The following is a 7,071-nucleotide window of genomic DNA, read 5'->3' on the forward strand; positions in this document are numbered from 1 at the left end:
CCAAATTGGTACTCATGACAATTGATAAGACTCTCCACAAGTGATATATTGATTTTCTTCTCCAGGAGCTCGCTCGCTTCTGTAGCAACGACTAACGATCAAGGCTGGTAAGTCGGTCGTTCCACAAAATGGTCCTTATACCGGTAGAAAGTTCAATTTTGTTCCTCTCAATAACTTATTTAATAATATATATTCTTATTTCAATATTAATGTAAAATTATAATGACAGCATAATTTGATGAAGTGCCATTAGGAATTTGATAGTGAACATTTTGCCGAAAACTGCAGTCCATTCATACATAATTTTGTTATTTGATTAAACTAAACTAAATAGTAAAGTTGTCTTGCGTTCACTAGCGCGCAATTTAGTTGTTCAAGGAGAAGTGAGGTAAAAATATTCTATTGTAATTATTGCCCCTTATTTGTAATATTCTAAAAGCAATTAAGCTAATAGGCTTCAATAATGATTCATAGTTCTATCAACTTATCTGGTTTTTGACAAATTTAGCTCGAGCCAGAAGCGAACTCTTATTAATGGCTTATATCAAGACGAGGATTCGAAGAAAGTTATAGATCAGGCAGAAAAAGTGCTTCAAAGCATACCCGTTCAATATCCTAAATTTTCAAAACCAATAGTTCACTCCAATGTTTCCAACAGTTTTTGGTTGGTATGCATCTCATACTCTCCCCTTAAAAGTATTTGTTTATTAGTTTTGTTGACAAAGTAGTCATTATTAAATTAAAAAATTTCTTTTGTATTTATTTCGAATATAGATATTACCAGCCGACTTTGGTAATTTGTGCATGCCGAGTGAACATGTTAAAGTCGTCTTGGTGGATGAAGTTGGCCAAGAGAGGGACACAACATATCTAGCAAAACACCATGGTCTGAGTGCTGGTTGGAAAAGGGTTGTGACGGAGCATGAGCTGGTGAAAAGAGATGTATTGGTCTTTCAGATGACCGCACCATACATATTCAAGATATTTTTTTTCTCATTTAGATACTTTGTTCCACCCTTACATATGTCAACCGTTACGCATGAGTAAATGCACGATCGAATTATATTAAGGGTGGAACTTCAACATGTACAAACAAAGTATCTAAATGAGAAAAACAATACCTTGAATATGGAATGTGTGAACATATGAAATACCAATATATCTCCTCTCACAAGCTCATGCTCCCTTGCAAACCTTTTCCAACGAGCACTCAGACCATGGTGTTTTGCTAGATATGTTGTGTCTCTCTCTTGGCCAGCTTCATCAACCAAGAGAGCTTTAGCATCTTCACTTGGCATGTACAAATTACAGAAGTCGACTAATGATATCTATATTCGATATAAATACAAAAGAAAATTTTTAATTCAATAATAATGACTTTGTCTACAAAACCAATATGCAAATAGTTGTACTAGGAGAGTATGAGATGCATACCAACCAAAAACTGTTGGAAATATTGGATTGAACCATCGGTTTTGAAAATTTAGGATATTGAACTCGTATGCTTTGAAGCACTTTTTCTGCCCGATCTATAACAGATTTCTTAGAATCCTCGTCTTGATATAGGCTATCAATAAGAGTCATCCTCTCGCTCGAGCTAAAGTTGTCAAAAACAAGATAAGTTGACACAACTATGCACCATTATTATAGACTATTAACTTAATTGCTATGAAAATATTACAAATAAGGGGCAATGATTGCAATACAATATTTTTACCTCACTTCTATTTGATTAACAATATTTTTACCTCACTTCTCCTTGATTTACTAGAAAAATAAGAGAGAGAGAGGGAGAGAGAGAGAGAGAGAATATCATTCTGTTTCTTATTTATCAATTCATGACCGCTAAACGTCATATTACTTTACAAAACTATTTATATGACTAATATTTTGTGCCAAATTGGTACTCATGACAATTGATAAGACTCTCCATAAGTGATATATTGATTTTCTTCTCCAGGAGCTCGCTCGCTTCTGTAGCAACGGCTAACGATCAAGGCTGGTAAGTCGGTCGTTCCACAATGGTCCTTATACTGGTAGAAAGTTCAATTTTGTTCCTCTCAATAACTTATTTAATAATATATATTCTTATTTCAAAATTAATGTAAAATTATAATGACAGTATAATTTGATGAAGTGCCATTAGGAATTTGATAGTGAACATTTGGCGGAAAACTGCAGTCCATTCATACATAATTTTGTTATTTGATTAAACTAAACTAAATAGTAAAGTTGTCTTGTGTTCACTAGCAGGGCAATTAAGTTGTTCAAGGAGAAGTGAGGTAATAATATTCTATTGTAATTATTGCCCCTTATTTGTAATATTCTAAAAGCAATTAAGCTAATAGTCTTCAATAATGATTCATAGTTCTATCAACTTATCTTATTTAGCTCGAGCCAGAACTCTTATTAATGGCTTATATCAAGAGGAGGATTCGAAGAAAGTTATAGATCGGGCAGAAAAAGTGCTTCAAACCATACCCGTTCAATATCCTAAATTTTCAAAACCAATAGTTCACTCCAATGTTTCCAACAGTTTTTGGTTGGTATGCATCTCATACTCTCCCCTTAAAAGTATTTGTTTATTAGTTTTGTAGACAAAATCGCCATTATTAAATTAAAAAATTTCTTTTGTATTTATTTCGAATATTTATATCTTTATTTAAATAAATTTAAAACACTCATTAATTCTATATTATATTTTTACTTAATAAATATAAATAATAAATATTCTATATATAAAATAATCAATCTGCTAAAAGTATCATATTTTAATGCAAAATATGTATATTATGCTTGCTAATGACAAAGGGAGGAGGATTTGTGATTATGTCTCCACCACCAGAGTATGTATGTAAAAAAAACTTAACAAATTACACATTATACATAAATTAATATATTTGCAACTAGGTGAAAAAACCGCTCTTCGCGCGGTATGTGAATAATTTTCGAGTGACACCAATCCATTGTGACCGCGTACATTTTTTGAATAACACCAACCCAGCTATCATGATTTATCGAATTTTTAGACATCAGATGTTTCATAAAGTGGAAGTCCAGCAAATCATATAGCTTTGCACCGAAGATTTGAAAAGGTAGAAAACAAATGTCAGTGATATTATACAGAGAAACATGCTGGAGGCATTAGGCTTTCTTCGTGATCTTAAATTAAGTCTTTCATATAATATCAATGACATAGAATAAAGGTTAAAAATCAAATTGCACCACATAAAAATTATATGTTAAGAAACAAATAACAAATATATTACTTTTTCCAATAAAAAAATTACTTTTGTAATCATATTCATGTGTGAAATGAAATATAATTTAACATTGTCATTTTTTTCAATGCATAGTTCCTTAACTGGTTTCTTTGTGTGTGTGAATTGAAATAGCACTTTATACAACACCAGTGCAGCCTAGATTAAGCTGCTGCAATTTGGAAAGATCACCAAACTGATGTGCAATCAACCCTGAAAGGAGGCTATCAGGTAGACGGAGGTATGCTAAGCTGGTGAAAGAAGAAGATGAACTCTGTAATGGTGCTTGTATCAGCAGAAATAAATGCGAGGTCCATAATTTGGAGAGATTTCTAAGCTCATCTGGAATTGCTATCATTTCCATGCACAAGATAAAGATGACCAAAGTGACTACTACAGGAGGGAAGTGAAACAGTGTTCACCTTGGAATTTCTCAGCCTAATATCCTCCCAGGCTTGATTAATACTAAAATTTAGTTAGTTTTGTTCTTTTGAAATTGACATAACCTGATCAGGACCCTCGGAGAACCGAGGGTGAATGCCCTGCAATTGAGGAATTTTGAGCGACGGAGTTTGAGGCCATTTTAATCTACCATCTTCTCAAAAAATTAGAGGCCAAATAAAATTTCAATTTCGAGTTCAGGAGGTCAGAAGTTCGGACCAGAACAAATGACCCTTTTTACAATAACCGTGAAATATACATGAAGGAAGTGGTAGGCCAAAAAAAAAAATCTTTAGGGATAAAACCTAACCAATGCAATTCATATCAAACCCTATCCTTTAAAGCTTCCAAGTAAGCATCACCGCTGCTCTATGTATGTAATCAGGATTATCCCATGTCCCTGGCTTGTTGCGATTGTCCATAATTTCTAAAGAGCATATGTCAAAAAACTGCAAACACAAAGAACTACTTATCCAGCCATAAATTCTGTGAACATTAAAACATCATCTCTACTAAAAATCAAATGAAATCCAAACAAAAAAAATAGATCAATAACAATTATATCATTAATAAACGCAGCTAAAGTTTATGAAAAGTGCATAATGAAGATTATGCTCTAAATCATGTATATGAATGCAAGAACATGTATTAAATAATGTAGCTGTGATAATAAACTCATAAGGATTGCCAATTTCCAATGTAATTATATTTAATATGTTACTTACAATTCTTAGAGCTTTAGGTGAGGTAGGGGTGATTCCAGGATAGAGGATCAAAATGACTTTAAAATTTGGAAGAGATTATAGCATTGCAGTTAACACGCCGAATACATGAGTTTTTAGGGAGAAAGCGGGACTACAAGAAGAGATGATAAACATTCTAAAATTTTAAAATCTAATCAATTCTTGAAACAAACGGAGGTTTGAACCTTCAGTACAGGTCTGGAATCAAAGAAATAATAACTGCCGGCCCAGAGCAAAATAGGCTAAAGACATAATGCAGCAAAGGTAGGAAGAAATTCAATTAATAGTTGCAGCCAGAATAAGCATCAAATGGTATACTAAGTTTACTATAATTGATAAGAGGCTTAGTCGCTTTACAACAATCCACATGCCTCATATGCCTTATAAACTTAATCTAATCATGAAAAAATATAAGAGCGCTAAAAAATTTAAAAGCAGAGAGCATTTAGCTTCCATGTCGTAGACCCCTGCAGGTTCCTATTTTCATATCGACGCCAACAACATCAGGTTGCATGGGGGAAATTATCTGCGCTCTTTGATTAATAATGTACTCTATGCAAATGCTGCTGAATAACTCATATATAACTAACCAAATGAAGGATACCATAAATCTGAAGCTAAATACCAGACTTTCTTTGTATATGCTGAAATAATTTAAAACTTATTCTATAAAATTGCAGGCCTATAGCTAAATGTCGGTCTGCAAAGCCGAGGGCTCTGGATCATTATATTGTTTTTTTTTTTTTGGGATTATCATCAGTCAATCCAATCAATTAGGGACACTTGCGTCAAGTTATAAAAGTCTCACAAATCACTGGGCTTACTGAATTGGTAAATTTACTAATCCGTGCATGTTATAGGATCGATAAGATGGCTTTGTCTATTAAGCAAAAACATTAAATTAGCTTAACTAAGAATAAAGAGAGGGTCTGTGTATAAAGAGAGCAGCCTTAAAGAAGCAGGGCTGGAATTTTTTATTATCATCTAGTGTTGTAATTTACAGTCTTGCCAGATTATCATCAGGTTTCCTTGTATTAAACTATACTTTTGTTGGTCAGTTGCAAGCAGTTTATTACCCGGCGTGGGTGAGAGTTTTGCTAATGTTACTTTTTATAATATGTTTCTTCCTAGTGTCCACTTATGACTTATCTAACCTCTCGTACTGGTCTGATATAAGTTTTTTATATATTGTCATCTTATTAAATCCACTTGATTATCTATCATTCATTTCTTATATAAAGAGTAGTCTTCTTGTCCTAAATGTATGAATTGTGATGCACTCTTTAAGGTCTCTGTAACTACAGTATTAGGCTTTGTCTTCATGTTTTAAGGTTGGGATTGCCTAATGTGTAAGTTTTGAAGACACAACTGGTGTAAATAGGGGCAATTCCAGGCAACATTTATTTTTTAACTTCATGAACTACCACCTAGATGATATACATTCTAAAATTTCAAGGTGAAAATAGGGGCAATTCCAGGCAACATTTATTTTTCAGCTTCATGAACTACTACCTAGATGATATACATTTTAAAATTTTAAAATATAATTAAATGTGCAAACAAACAGAGGGTTCAAACTGCATCGCAGGTCGGTAATCAGAGACAGAATAAAAGGCTCAAGTCACAATGCAGCAAAGGCAGGACGAAAGCCGAAATTTTGCATACCTTTTCATCGGCTAGTATCATATCCACGCTTATCAAACTTCCATCCTTTGTACTGATAGACTCCCACATCCTGCAAACGCGCACTCTTATAACCCAGTCTTCCTCATCGCCCTTCAAGTCGGAAAGATAAACAAATGCCATATCTGCACGAATTAAGCCAGCAGATGCCTTAAAATCTCTGAGATAAAGATGATGAACGCAGCTAACTCTTAAGAAACACATAAATAATCACCAGCCACATCTGGCACCAAAACATAAATTTTCAGGCCTGAAAAACCCCCACACGAAAATCACCAACAAACCACAATCACTCACGAACATACATTTTCGAGTGAACATATCATATCAGCGCGAAGCAAATACATTTATACATCTATACACACACATAAAATGGACTGAATAGAAGCATAAATCTATACACACAAATAAAACGGACTGAACACAATAATAGAAGTATAAGTGGACCTTTTTCAGCCCTGCAGAATTATTCTGTGATTCCGAGTCATTGCTAATCAGCTGACTACTTATAGGCCAAAGCGTGAGCAGCCGATGGGATGCCGGTTACAAAACCCCAGCAAGACCTCTGAGCTTCCAGCGCATAATTGCTCCGAAGAAGGTGGGAAGGCGTGCAGTTCTAACACAGAAACGAAGGGCAAATGGAAATTGCAATAAAAAGAACGCAAAAAGTGGGGAGCAGAGAAAATACAGAATAAGAGGCTGGGAAGCGCCACGTCAACTTACCGAGTTTTTACTTTATATAGATGTAAGATGTATATCATTTGTTTATTTTCTCAATTTTTTGTCTTACCTGAAAGGAGAAAATCGAAATACTTATACAAAACAAAAGGCATGCTTACTATATTTCTAAAATACAAATATATAATGCTTGTAAATGGGTATTTTATAATTTTAAATTCTATTAAATTAATTCATAATTTATCGTGCTTATGACTTTCTATAAT

General features: G+C 33.8%; 1 long non-coding RNA gene across 1 annotated transcript; it reads right to left on the bottom strand.

Moving 5' to 3' along the window:
- Positions 1 to 3,856: 3,856 nt before the first annotated feature.
- On the bottom strand, positions 3,857 to 6,837 carry LOC108192714 (uncharacterized). The gene is made up of 3 exons (XR_001803335.2): positions 6,575 to 6,837; positions 6,110 to 6,252; positions 3,857 to 4,150 (listed from the first exon to the last, which is right to left on the bottom strand). It is a non-coding gene; the product is annotated as an uncharacterized LOC108192714 (long non-coding RNA).
- Positions 6,838 to 7,071: the final 234 nt, after the last annotated feature.

Source organism: Daucus carota, chromosome 3 (assembly GCF_001625215.2).
Source record: "Daucus carota subsp. sativus chromosome 3, DH1 v3.0, whole genome shotgun sequence".
Taxonomy (NCBI): domain Eukaryota; kingdom Viridiplantae; phylum Streptophyta; class Magnoliopsida; order Apiales; family Apiaceae; genus Daucus; species Daucus carota.